Raw genomic sequence first — 15,312 nt, forward strand, 5'->3', positions numbered from 1 at the left:
AAATTATGCCATTGCATGGTCATGTAAACTTAAAATAAAATAAAAAAATAAAATAAAAAATCTTTGACAATAATGACATTATGCTTGTGCATATTACATGGTTAGGGGAGTGCAAAAACAAACAACGCTACTAATGTTTGTTGTTGTGTAAACGTAGTCTGACAATTCTGGAACTTTTCACAATGTTATATATTGCTTCTCATGAACCTTATTTATTTATTTATTTATTTATTGACAATTCTCTGCTCTCAAAGACTGAGATGCTCATGTTGGTGTTCTTTTAACAGGGGCTCACACATTTCAGGATTCTTTACTGCTAGTATCTAAAAAACAGAGATCTTGTACTTCTGGAAATTTAACTTTTAAATTTTGCAGTTCTGAAACCATGGTAGCACTGCAATATGTTCCTATTGGTTTATGTAGTGGTTCAACATCTAATACTTACTAATACATTACTAATACTAATACAGTTTCAGTCTTATGCTGTTAAGTGTAAAGAACATAGGTCTAAATAACAATAAATACTAAAGGGAAAATAACCATTTAAATTACTTTTGCAGAATAAACTAGATTGTTAAGATTTCGTCAATATGAGAGGAGGCATAGGATTACATTCTTTAGTTATGTGCCACTTAAGCTATCACATAACACATGTTTACATAGTCCTCAAGACATAAAAATAATACTTTAATAGTAAAAGTTCGCGTGAACTTTTGTTATCTGTTATTGTTTTGTGATAGTTGAGCCTATTGTTTGTCCAGATTAGTTAAACTGCCTGCCATTCTTCAGAAAAATTATCCCACTCTTGCAAATAAGTCAGTTTACAGTGTTATCTGTGTAAGCTGAGAAAATATGATATATATTTCCTTCTATGCTAATGAAGGACTACTGAGACATTCCAAGCATGGGAGGGGTCCTCCTGGTGAGGCAGAGTTCCTCACAGCTCCGATACACATCTCTGCCATTTGCTTACAGTAACCATGTGCTCTTCACCATACAATTCATCTGCTTGTGTTCTTCCTTCAGATAACTTTGTCATGTTTGGTGTCATTTGACAGTTTATGACTTCAGTGTTGTAATGATGAAATCAACAGAGACATTAATTAATTGTATTTCAATCTACAATATATTTACTATTGTTGGGTCATGGCCTGAGGAGAGTATGTTAATGAACTTCTCCCCCACTTCATCTCTTCAACTTTGTTCTCATGTTCAGCTGGTTTTGGGGGTTGGTTTTCACTCATGTTTGACAATGCTTTGCTCAGGGTATAAGAAAGAAAGGTAACTGTTGATCTGGGAGAATGGCTTTTACTCTGCATCTCCCGCACACTGGTGCGTAGCCTCATATGCTAACAAAGGCAGTTTCACTGTCTTTGTTGCTCAGCAGTGCATACGTTACAGCTAATTTCTTTATACAGTATGTTAGTTTGTTTCATTCTAATGTCTGTATATTTAAACATGTAACTTAATAAACAACTTTGCCTGCTTTAAGACGTAGAGATTCTTTCTCTTTATCAATGATGATAACAACTTTAATGGAGTAAGATTAATTACAATGGAGTCAGATAAATAATGGATTTAAACACGCCATCCTTCAGCTGCTTCCTGTTTCCGATTATTGGTTCAGAATAGCAGCGTAAGTTTCAAGCCTTACAATTTGGCGAACCCGACGCGATATAATTTTGGCGAGTTTTAATCTTATCTAATCTTGCTTATCCTGGAAATGGATTATTTTACTCTTGGACACACGATGGTCATCAGAATAAGAACTCTTCTGAATGGCTTAAAGCTGAACTTCTAACCACAGAGTGGGTAAGTCTGTTTTCATTGCTTCATGGCTTAGTAGGGAAAGTCTCCATTTGCATGAATTGTATGAAACAGGAATTAGAAGTAACAGAATAATCCAAGTAATCATCTCACTGTGAAATCCAAGTAAATGTCCTCCAAAATGGAGTGGAATACTTATAACGAATATGATCTGTTTACATTATGGACTGAAAATGTTGAGCCTGTACTGTATAAACTCACTAGAAAAGGCCTTGATTTGGACTCTACTAGTGAGGACATTTCCATATGGTGGAAAACAGTGGGCATCAAACAAAAGAAATGTAAACACAAAGAAATCATTGAGGCTTTAAATTACCTGAATGCCTCTATCATACGCAATAACCTAAAAAAGGTGTTTGCAAATTTAAAGGAGAAAACTGAACAATTGGTCACAGCAGATTCTGAAGCACAAAAGTCACAGGAAAAAATTGAACACCTCCAATCACAGCTAGACAAACTACTAGAGGATCAATTAGCATTGGCTAAAAGATGTGAGAAATACATGGACATAATTGAAGATTTGAAAAACAATTTGATTGTGCAAAAACTAATGCCTGTCAGAAACACAAAAGCTAACAAGCTTATGACTTCAGAATCGGAGAAAGCTGGTGATATATCTCTGCAAAAGGTGCCTGTTTCAGCTTTAAAGGTTATGAAACACCCAAACGGCACAGAGACAAACATTCAACGTGCTTTAACAGTTCATGAATGTAACTCGTTTAAAGCAGAGATTGGACCATTCCCTCTTAAAGGGCCCTTCCAACCATGGTGGAGGCGAGTTGTTAGGCACAAATATGCATTTCAACTCGAACCAAAAGACATTTGGCAAATTGTTTTAACCTCAATTCCAAATGGTCTAATCTATAAGGCCCCACAAGTCTTAATTGAAGGCACAATTATACAGCCAATACACCCCAATGAGTCTGAGAGTGAGATCTTGAACAGACTAAAACTCTGCCTTTGTGACCTGCGTGGTAAAAGCCCTGCTGAATGGGAGTTGATTTACAACCGGAAACAGAATATTGCAGAATCGTTTGAAACATATGCAGAAAATTAGTTTGAACTTTTTGAAGAATATTCTGGCATAGATGATGTTACACGCAACAATCCAATTCTTTTGGGATTACTGGTTGAACATGCAGGGCCCCACGTTCAGAAAGCGCTCATGGCTGGTGCTAGTCCTCCAAAAAACACATTTGAAGACATTGTGAACTGGGGAACAAAGGTCGAGTCACGCAGACAAATGCATAGTGAATTAGCAGCATCAGGGTGTCATGAAGATGTTAAAGCTATTAGACAATCTAGCAAAATACCTTGCAAGAAACAAGATCGATTCTGTTGTTCCTGTTTAAAAATGGGCCACACTGAACAAAAGTGTTGGTCTCTGAACAGAGGCAGACCTCCGCCCTATTTCCTGAGACGTAGACAGTCTCAATCTAAGGACACAGAACAACACTCTAGAAGCAGCCAAAATTCAACTTAAAGTAAAACGATTACCGAGTTGACAAATATGGCTATGCAAGGTCTCCAGCTATTAGCGTCATTTGCTAGTGGGCTAACAGCTCAATAGAAATAACCTAATAATATTACACCCTGACTGCACTGATCCTTTTTGCATTTTCAAACCTGAGATTGTGTTAAACATGCAGCCTTCCTCATAAACACACAATAGTTGTTTGTACTACTACATGTATACATAGACTACTAGAATTGTTAAACAATATCTAGTGAACTGTGTTAATGTTGGATTTGATTGTCTCCTATAAGTGGACTGCTCTGCTATTTTCCATATAGCTGCAGCCGAACCATAAAACAGGAGCACAAAACTTGCCACCTGGCTACAGTGTTATTCGCAATTGCATTAATATAAAAATGCTTTCCTTTCAGCAGGATTCAGTATCAATGCACTTGTCCTTTTTACCATGCTCTAATAACAAACCAAGGTGTGGATCTTTGAGCCTGATCACAACCCAATCTTACATTTCAAGGGCTTCCTGTTAAAACAACAGGACCAAATTTGCATCACAATTGTCAATAGTAACTTTTGTTACCTTTGGTCGGAGCATGGTCACACCAACACATTCACACAGTTAAATACAATCACATAAACAATTCCATTTGTCTCTCTACACATAGTCAACTTAAACTCTTCTTTTTAACTAAAATATTTTCATATTGGAAAGCCCTACATCAGCGGTGTGCTTTCCAATAAGGAAAATTTCCATTTACTTTTTGTTCACCTAAACCATTTTGCTTTTTACCTTTTTGAATCTTTTTATGCTTACAGCAATTTTTGTTTTTAAAAACTGAATGGACTTTCATGATATTAACCTTTTTTGATCACTTTTTATTTTTACAGTTAAGTCATCACCAAGTCAATTTTTTGAAATTTCTGAATTTGATCACATTAATTATATTATACTCTTACTATAAAAGCAAGTCCTGAAATCAACCAAACTTTTGATAAAGACAAATATTTTGAGAAACATTAACGGTGTCTTTTATGTTTTTTAGATGATGCTCCTACTATCAGAGAGGGGTTTGAATTCATTACTGGTGGACTTTTTCAAAGACACGTAAATTTTTCCAGAAACATTAAAAGTCCCATTTTTGTTTTTACACCATATTCATTTATATTGTTGGTGCTCCTACTATCAGAGAGGGGTTTGGAATCAACATATATTACAATATTTTTTTATCATTCCAGGGGTCTCATTTATTTGTCTTGTTCTTCAAAACTTTTTTCACTTACTCTTAAATCCTGTATATCAAAGCATATACTTTATCTTTTTAACATAAACCGATTTAATTTGGCCACTTCACAATCAACCAAATTGTTTTTATTTTATTTTTATTTGCTTTCTTTCTAAACACCAGAAAGATTATAATCCCTATCATGTTGTTACTTTCCCTACATTATATTCTGAGCAAACATTACATTATATGTCATTTATTTTGTCTTCGGACATTGAGTTTTCATTTGAAATGCTGATATTTGAACTACTACATGCTTATATTGCCATATAACCTCTATGACAAATGCCAGTTTTGCCAGATATGTTTTTTCTTCTCATTGCCATGGTTATTCTTTTGCTGTTCTGTCACCAGTTATACATCGTCAATGAATGCCTCTTTCAGTTTTCATGGGTTGCTCTCCTTTGCAAATCATTTTCTGTGCATGAAGGTAAAGGCAGCTTCAGTGTGGAACACAAACACTGGAGAATTGACGACGCCCTCCACAAGATATACTAAATCCCACCGATATCAGAGTTTACTTGGCTTGCTAAGCCAGAGACGGACATACATCTTGTGAAATGGACATTAGGATCCAGACAAGACATCCTGACAAGTGTCCCCATGTGATCATCTGACTATGCTTACACCTGACAGGAAAAGGTGTTCTGTGTGCATATCTTCTGAGCGTCGTTGACAATGATCATCATCAGTCTGCACTACTCTGCCAAAGAAGACACTGGATTACTCTACTCAGCTTTAATTTGAGGTCACATGTGGACCTTTTATAATTTCTGAGGTCCAATGAACCTGAGAGGGGTTTGTAAGCTGAGAAAATATGATATATATTTCCTTCTATGTGTGACCAGATGACTTTTGTCAGTGTTAATGATTCAGCAGAGGGTAAATGAAGTGACTTACAATTAGAAGGACAATTATCTTTTATTCCACAAGTTGTAATATACATATTGTCTCCATCTTTATTGCAAATAAGGAGGAAAAAAAGTAAATAAACTAAATAAAAGAAAAGAAAAAAACAAACCACTAATGGCCACCGGTTACCCAGAAAGTGAGGACAGATGAGGTACCCAAGCAGCAGTGTTTTCACCACACTCAGCTCACAGCAATCACACTGCAACCTAAAAAACACAAAAATCAACAGTGACCAAATCACCACACAATCCCAACCACCTTTTCTCCACCGCCATCCACACAGTGCAGGGAACCCAGTGGCCACTGATGGTAAAGCAAATCCAAAACAGAACCTACAAAAGAAAGAAAAGTTTAACAAAGGAAAATACAAATTGTTGTCAACCTAGCAACATAATAAACAACCCAAATTCGCATGCAACAAAAGTCAACAACAAAGATTCAATAACAAAAATATTATTGTAAGTCTAAAGTAAACGGCAACCGTGCATCCCTAAAAAGGGGAAACACAGTTTATTACAACACAGAAACTCAGAATATAAAGAAATCAAACACAATAAAACATCCTATAAATAAAACATGCATTAAGAGATAAAAACCCTTCTTTGTTTTAAACAATACCTCTAAGATCCTTAATTTCCCATGCTGACACTCAGGCAACAATCAGCAAACAATGATCCCGTAATAGCACTAGAAATAAAAAGGATAATATCATTAAAGCACAATACTAAAAACGGTTTATTAAAATTATAAAACAACTACCTCTTTAAATAAGTTCGCAATGAAGATCTGGCAGCATTAAATGTTGTTTGCTCATCAGCTACCCCTCATGTGAAGTGTTGACTCTATAAATGTCAGTTTATGCATGCGTTAAAAAAAAAGGAAACTCCGCGAGAAAGAGAGAGAGACCGCACATCACACAAATAAACTTGCTACCTACCGGCCTTTACGTGCCGCGACCAGAATGCAACAACGACAGCAAAATGGCAAACAAACCTTTACTCACTTATATGGCGCTGAGCAATCTACAACCTGTTGTTAATTTATGCCGCAATCAGGAAATAAAGTGTCCGCACATAAACAACAACACTTCCTTGCATGGCGCTAAGCCTGCTGGGACTTGTAGTGCCCAGACATGGTCTCATTACAATCTACCCCCCAAAATTTAAATCGACGTCTCGTCGATTAACTTAAACCACTACAACCATGGGCGAAACAAACCATTTAGGACATTGCTGGACAGCCCCGTTACTGGAAGAGCAACATGGCTATGCAACTCAGCTTCACTGACATGTACAGGCCGAGGAAGATGGTATGGGTTTGAATGCTGTCCAGCTCTTGCTCTTCTCGTACGCCTTACAACCGCTCCTTCCGGCCGTGGAGCAGACTGGTCCTCCACATCAACCACTACAGGTAAAGATGGACTAATATCTTCTATTATTTGTGTTCTAGGTTGCGGATTAACTTTTTCTTGAGATAACACACCCCCAGGCCCCAGGGACATCATTACAATATCTCCCTCTTCATCAGTGAAGTTTTCTTGATAGTCTGCCTGATCTAAAAGGCCAAAATCATTTGGGGGGGTATAGGCTGGACGCAGTTCAGAACGATGGAGGTTTCTAATATTGCCACCTTCTACAGGAACAATAGCATACACAGCTCCAAGTTCATCAAGGCACCGCACTACTTTGTAAGGGGTTGAATCCCAAGCATCTTGAATCTTGTTCCTGCCTTTTATGTTGTGAGCTCTTCGATACACAAGCTTGCCTTCTTTTAGCTTCTCATGTCGCACAAGCTGGTCATTTGTTCGAGCACGATGTTCTGTGGCACACTGAAGACGAGCTCGGGCATTGTTGAATATTCTTTCCAAGTTGTCCTTATGGTACACCATCCAGTCTACGTCACTCTGGAAACCATTATCCAATCCCAACAGAAAATCGACTGGCAAATGTGGCTCCTGCCCAAACATAAGGACATGAGGAGAGTACCCAGTAGATTGATGCTCTGTGGTATTGTACGCAAAGACTACCTGAGCAAGATGGTCTGGCCAGCGACACTTTTCCTTTGGTGGCAATGTACGAAGCAAATCATGCATGGTTCTATTAAACCTTTCGCATTGCCCATTTCCTTGTGGTCGGTAAGGTGTGGTGCGAGTCTTTGAAATGCCATATAGTTTGCATAACTCGTAGATCAACTTGCTTTCAAAGCACCTTCCTTGATCGGAATGGATTTGTCGTGGTACTCCAAACAAGTAGAACCAACGCTCCACTAAAACACGTGCCACTGTTACTGCAGTTTGATCTTTAGTTGGGATAGCTTGTGAGAACTTTGAAAACACATCAGTCATAACCAGTACATTTTCAAGCCCATTTGATGCAGGTTCCAGTAATGTGAAGTCAATAGCCAGGATGTCCAATGGTCTCTCGGCCATCAGGTGCCCCATGAAACTTCGCACTCTTGGTCGTACCACTTTAGCCAGAGTGCAACGCTGACATCTCTTGCACCATTCCTCAATAAACTTAAACATACCTGGCCAATAACAACGAGTTCTCACTAAACTTGCGGTCCGCTCAATGCCTTGATGCCCATGATCATCATGTAGACTGGCCAAGACTCTTTCCCTGAGTACAGATGGTAATACAACCTGGCGGATTTCTCGATGTTCCTCTTGAGGATGAAACTTTCGGTACAACACTCCCTCCATCTTCACCAGCTTCCCCCACTGCCGCACGAGTTCCAGCACCTCTGATGACTCCATTGCTCTCTCTTGTGCATCAGGGGTCTTTTGGCGATTCCAATAAACAAGAAAACGCCCAATCGCAGGATCCGCTTCCTGTAACGCACCAAGATCTTCCCTAGGCTGTTCTGGAAAGACAGACATGGTTTCACTGGCAACTGTGTGACAACTGTTGGGACCATACTGATGTAACTCCTTTGGCACTGGAGTCGTTAAAGCAAGTTCAACCACAGATGGAGTTTTTCTAGAAAGAGCAACAGCATTAACATTTGAACGTCCAGGCTTGTATTTTATTTCCAGATCGAAATCTGCCAGTTGATTAGCCCAACGCTGTTCCAATGCTCCCAACTTTGCAGTCTGCAAGTGGCTAAGTGGATTATTATCAGTGTACACAAAGCACTTCTGGCCCAACAAGTACTCCCTGAACTTTTCTGTAACAGCCCATTTCAGGGCCAAAAACTCCAATTTCATAGAGCTGTAATTTTGCATGTTACGTTCAGGTGGTCGCAATCCACGGCTTGCAAAAGCCACTGGTCGATGTTTACCTCCATGTTCTTGAGACAACACAGCGCCCAGACCTTGGTGACTTGCATCAATGTCCAGAATAAAAGGCTTACTAAAATCAGCATAAGCCAGAACAGGAGTGTTAGTCAGAGCCATTTTAAGGGCTTGGAAAGCATGTTCACAAGAATCAGTCCAATTGGACCCCAGGTTAATCTTAGGTCGTTTACTCTTTTGCCCCCTAATCAGCTCCGCTACCAATGCATTCAAGGGTCCAGCCATTTTTGAAAAGTCCTTTACAAACCGTCGATAGTAGCTAGCAAAGCCAAGGAAAGATCTGAGTTCTTGAAGACTTTGTGGCTGATTCCACTTAGCTACGGCCAATATTTTCTCTGGATCTGTGCTAACCCCAGTGGAAGAGACCACATGCCCCAAATAACGTACTTCTGACCGGAAAAAGCAACATTTACTGAGTTTTATCTTAAGGTTTTGTTGTCTCAGCCTATCCAGCACCAGCCCCAGTCGTTGAATATGTTGCTTAATAGTTGTTGAGAAAACAATCACATCATCCAAGTAGAGCAGCAGCGACTGAAAACTCTGGTCCCCAAAAATTCACTCCATTAATCTTTGAAAAGTGCTCGGGGCATTGCACAGTCCAAATGGCATCCTGTTAAATTCAAACAGCCCAAATGGGGTACAAAAAGCAGTCTGGAATCGATCAGATTCCGCTACCGGTACCTGATTATATCCACTTGCCAGATCCAAAGTTGAAAACCACTTTGCTCCAGTCAATGCATCCAGCGACTCTTCTATCCTTGGCAAAGGGTAGGCATCCTTATGGGTTCTGGCATTCAGCTGGCGGTAGTCAATACACATCCTCAAAGAACCATCTTTCTTTTTCACCAATACAATTGGGGAGGCATATGGGCTACTGCTCTCCCTAATAATGTGGCTGTCCAACAACTGTCTAATGTGAGCCTTCACATCTTCAAACTGACTGGGGGGAATTCTACGATAGCGTTGGTGTACTGGTGTATCATCTACTAAGGGGATTTGATGGTCTATTAAATTTGTACATCCCAAATCGCCATCATGTTTTGAAAAGACGTCTGAATATTTCATTAACAATCTCTTAACTTCCTCCTCCTCAATCTTTGAAAGCCCAGACAGTTCTACGCCTTGCATATCAATGCTTGACTTCGATGTAACAGCATGGCACTGAACAACCACTACATTAGGGTCCTGTGACCCATCACCCTGAAAGAAAATGCCCTGAGATGAACTTATGATTTCAACATTAATCAAACTACCCAATCTAATTCTGGGGGGCAAATATAAAGGTTCTGTGCCGACATTAACTATAGGTACATGGACTATACCTTGTACACACTGCAGCATAGCAGATGAGATTAGCACTCCAACGGGTAACCCCCCGTTCTCTGGGTTTTGGGGTTCTAAAACCACTACTGTCCCACTGTGTATATTCTTTGGGCACAAAGCAGGCACTAACCTTATAGTTCCAGCTGGAATCTGAACAGGTTGGCAGGACTGCACTCTGGCATACCCAACAAAGCCAGGAACAGGGGCATCCTCCACCCTGTGACACTGGGATAGTCTCTCCAACCTTGTTCTGCCTGCCTAACCTGTGGAACTGAAAATAGTGCTGGGCCATGTTTTTCAAACAAATCATTATAACATTGTCCTATAATGTTCATGCCCAAGAGGCCAGGAGTAAATTCTTTCTTTTGATGAAAAAAAACATCAACTGGATCTTTCACAACCAAAATGCCCTGTCCTCGAAGGGTTTGTCCCAACACTTTCACGTCGGTTTCAAAATAACCCACATAGGGGATCTCAAGGCCATTAGCTGCTTTTAATTGAAGCCAGTTACATTTCTTAAGACCATTCACCCCTAATTGATGGAAATGTTTCTCAAAAAATGACTCTGTTATCGTAGTTACCATGGATCCTGTATCCAACAAACAAGAAATATCTACTCCCATCCCAATCTGTGCATTTACAAGAGGGCATTTGCCCACGAGTCGCTGTAAAATAGTAGGGCAAACGGGTGACTTTGAAGCTTCCCTAGTCCCTTCAACAATCTGGCTTAAAATTGCAGTAGGGGCTACAGTATCGGATTCCCCAACTGAAATCTCATTTACATTTGCCTGAGGTGATCCGGAGTTTGACTCTGTAGGCCAAGGTGAACGACAAAATCTGGCAATGTGCCCCATTTTGTTACAACGTAGGCATCGCCGCAATGTATTTTGCCTTGGTAAAGCAACAGCAGGGGGATCATTCTTTGTAGGCATAAGTCTATCAAGACGCTGGGTAAGATCATTTAATTGTGCTTGTTGCTGTCTCAACATTTCTTTCATTTCTTTTAACTCTGTTGATTCCTGGAATCTAACCTTAGGTTCCTGGTCAACTACCCTGGTTTGAGTGGCATTACACCATGGCTGGGAATATGAAAGAGTTGCTTCCCCGCTCCCCTCTTCTACCCATCTAAGAGCCTCACGTCGAACCTCGAGCAACGTAAGAGAAGGCTTCTCCCTCACAAGTCGTTTCAACTCACATTTTAGCGTTACATCTTGGACATATTCAACAAACTGATCGCGAAGCACTCTATCGGAATTGGGAACACTACCTGGATTACTATTAAGAATCAAGTCCATCAATGACATTAAAGCATGAGAAAATTCAGTCAATGATTCACCTTCTTTCTGTTTTCGCTCATAAAACCTCTGCTGTAATTGTACAAATGTCTGTTTTCCCACATACAAATCTTTTAAAACTTCAAAAACAGACTCTGGAGTTTGTCTAGTAACAGGTGGATGAAGTTTTACCTCCATTCTAGCTTCTCCCCCAAGATGATCCAACAGAAAGACCACCTTTTCTTTATCAGCCCAACCTCTACCCTCAATACACACCTTAGCCTCGTCAATCCAGTCCTCAATACTCAAGTTAGAGTCCATGTTCCCATAAAAACGTGGGCACTTCCTCTCTCGGGGCACATAAAGCATTCTGTTAAAAGACACTGAAGATGGGTCATTAGAAACAGAAGGGTGAGGTTGGCTAGGGGCATCACTGCTAGATGGGGGACGCAGTCTCATCAACTCCTCATTCTGTGCTTGTAAGCTTTGAACCCGCTCCCTCAAGTCCATTAGTTCTTGCTCCATATCTGTTGGTGAATTCTGGAAGACAGTTCAATCAGCACAATGACATCCAGGGTCCACAAAGCAGAGTCTGCGAAATCCTTTATGCACGGTCACCGTTTACTTACACTGAACTTATGCAAAAAAACATTTAAAGTTGCACAATCGATAGAGTAAGACACTTCACAACAGCCTCTGCTAAATTAAATCAATTTTAAATAAGTCCTGCCGACTACGCCAATTGTGACCAGATGACTTTTGTCAGTGTTAATGATTCAGCAGAGGGTAAATGAAGTGACTTACAATTAGAAGGACAATTATCTTTTATTCCACAAGTTGTAATATACAAATTGTCTCCATCTTTATTGCAAATAAGGAGGAAAAAAAAAGTAAATAAACTAAATAAAAGAAAAGAAAAAAACAAACCACTAATGGCCACCGGTTACCCAGAAAGTGAGGACAGATGAGGTACCCAAGCAGCAGTGTTTTCACCACACTCAGCTCACAGCAATCACACTGCAACCTAAAAAACACAAAAATCAACAGTGACCAAATCACCACACAATCCCAACCACCTTTTCTCCACCGCCATCCACACAGTGCAGGGAACCCAGTGGCCACTGATGGTAAAGCAAATCCAAAACAGAACCTACAAAAGAAAGAAAAGTTTAACAAAGGAAAATACAAATTGTTGTCAACCTAGCAACATAATAAACAACCCAAATTCGCATACAACAAAAGTCAACAACAAAGATTCAATAACAAAAATATTATTGTAAGTCTAAAGTAAACGGCAACCGTGCATCCCTAAAAAGGGGAAACACAGTTTATTACAACACAGAAACTCAGAATATAAAGAAATCAAACACAATAAAACATCCTATAAATAAAACATGCATTAAGAGATAAAAACCCTTCTTTGTTTTAAACAATACCTCTAAGATCCTTAATTTCCCATGCTGACACTCAGGCAACAATCAGCAAACAATGATCCCGTAATAGCACTAGAAATAAAAAGGATAATATCATTAAAGCACAATACTAAAAACGGTTTATTAAAATTATAAAACAACTACCTCTTTAAATAAGTTCGCAATGAAGATCTGGCAGCATTAAATGTTGTTTGCTCATCAGCTACCCCTCACGTGAAGTGTTGACTCTATAAATGTCAGTTTATGCATGCGTTAAAAAAAAAGGAAACTCTGCGAGAAAGAGAGAGAGACCGCACATCACACAAATAAACTTGCTACCTACCGGCCTTTACGTGCCGCGACCAGAATGCAACAACGACAGCAAAATGGCAAACAAACCTTGACTCACTTATATAGCGCTGAGCAATCTACAACCTGTTGTTAATTTACGCCGCAATCAGGAAATAAAGTGTCCGCACATAAACAACAACACTTCCTTGCATGGCGCTAAGCCTGCTGGGACTTGTAGTGCCCAGACATGGTCTCATTACATATGCTAATGAAGGACTACTGAGACATTCCAAGCATGGGAGGGGTCCTCCTGGTGAGGCAGAGTTCCTCACAGCTCCGATACACATCTCTGCCATTTGCTTACAGTAACCATGTGCTCTTCACCATACAATTCATCTGCTTGTGTTCTTCCTTCAGATAACTTTGTCATGTTTGGTGTCATTTGACAGTTTATGACTTCAGTGTTGTAGTGATGAAATCAACAGAGACATTAATTAATTGTATTTCAATCTACAATATATTTACTATTGTTGGGTCATGGCCTGAGGAGAGTATGTTAATGAACTTCTCCCCCACTTCATCTCTTCAACTTTGTTCTCATGTTCAGCTGGTTTTGGGGGTTGGTTTTCACTCATGTTTGACAATGCTTTGCTCAGGGTATAAGAAAGAAAGGTAACTGTTGATCTGGGAGAATGGCTTTTACTCTGCATCTCCCGCACACTGGTGCGTAGCCTCATATGCTAACAAAGGCAGTTTCACTGTCTTTGTTGCTCAGCAGTGCATACGTTACAGCTAATTTCTTTATACAGTATGTTAGTTTGTTTCATTCTAATGTCTGTATATTTAAACATGTAACTTAATAAACAACTTTGCCTGCTTTAAGACGTAGAGATTCTTTCTCTTTATCAATGATGATAACAACTTTAATGGAGTCAGATTAATTACAATGGAGTCAGATAAATAATGGATTTAAACACGCCATCCTTCAGCTGCTTCCTGTTTCCGATTATTGGTTCAGAATAGCAGCGTAAGTTTCAAGCCTTACATCTGTATATGTTACCACTTTCCAACAGTGACTGTGTGATTTTGACATAATCAAAGACTTTTACTTTTAAATCTTTTAACATAAAGCACAATTGAGGGACTGAAACATAACATGTAATAATAAGTTTTTATTAATCTGGCAACACCCATTATTCCATGATTGAAATCCAAAATCAACTGTGTTTGGCCCCCTTTTCATAGATGTGCATAACCTAGACATGTCTAGACACAAGATTTCTCACAGATATTTCATACGCAGCAAATTTCCCAATGGCTCTATAAGGTAGTGTTGGAAAAAGACTCTGTGTGTGTGTGTGTGTGTGTGTGTGTGTGTGTGTGTGTGTGTGTGTGTGTGTGTGTCCTGCTTACAAATGAATGTGCACTGCATGCCATGACAGAATGCTGGACATATTAGTCAAAGATCAAAGATACATTAAAATATCTATCATCTTTAAAAACCGCTAATAATTGACTAATAAAAAGCAGATTGATGCGTTTTTTCTGGTAGTCAAATTTACATTTGATTCAAGAATGGACAATGCTTTTATGGCTTTTATGCCCGATATGAATACATACTAGCCACTCCTACATATCAATTAGATGTGTCAGACTTCTGGTATATTCTTATCTGGGGCATGTACTGGGTTTGCCCAAAATGACACCAAATGGCTCCAGATTTTGGTGGAGACACATTTTATGTGTATTTTTAACATGTGAGCAAATTGTTTTGTGCGCAACTGGTCTAAGATGTTTTAATGCAACTCTATCAATGTTATGTCTGTCCTCATTGCTTTTATATGGATGTAGAGGTGGTGTGGGGTTGTACAGGTAGGGTATTATGGTGTTAGGGTGTCTGGATGCAAAGCACAAAGTTAGCCCTCGAAAAGTATGGCTGTGCTTAGTAATAATCTTTTCCTGGGAGAGTAATCTGTTGACGCAAATGTTTTTTGGTAAAGATGCTGCGGCAGGATTGTGTTATGGGGATTGCAAAGGGATTTAGAAGAGGTTGAATTGGGCCCCCTAACAGTAACTCAGGGGGCCTCCAAAAGTGGGCCCATTAAATCATCCTAAACCCACGCACCCTCCACTCACAATCCACATGCTCAAAACAGTCTAGAAGTATGGAATCCGATTGGTCCGTCCAGCTCTGAAACGTCCTAAGTGTGGGTGGTTCCCGTTCCAG

At 39.5% G+C, this 15,312-nt stretch overlaps 1 long non-coding RNA gene across 1 annotated transcript in view; it reads right to left on the bottom strand.

The window, feature by feature from the left end:
* Positions 1-1,295: 1,295 nt before the first annotated feature.
* The window catches only part of LOC141378748 (uncharacterized), a 45,368-nt gene continuing 31,351 nt past the window's right edge, over positions 1,296-15,312 (bottom strand). The window contains exons 2-3 of the long non-coding RNA XR_015515167.1: positions 13,346-14,161; positions 1,296-5,415 (exon numbers count right to left, since the gene is read on the bottom strand). This is a non-coding gene — a long non-coding RNA (uncharacterized LOC141378748). The remainder of the gene's footprint in view (positions 5,416-13,345; positions 14,162-15,312) is intronic.

The sequence above is a fragment of the Danio rerio genome, chromosome 18, assembly GCF_052040795.2.
Source record: "Danio rerio strain M-AB ecotype USA chromosome 18, GRCz13ab, whole genome shotgun sequence".
NCBI classification, from domain to species: Eukaryota; Metazoa; Chordata; class Actinopteri; order Cypriniformes; family Danionidae; genus Danio; species Danio rerio.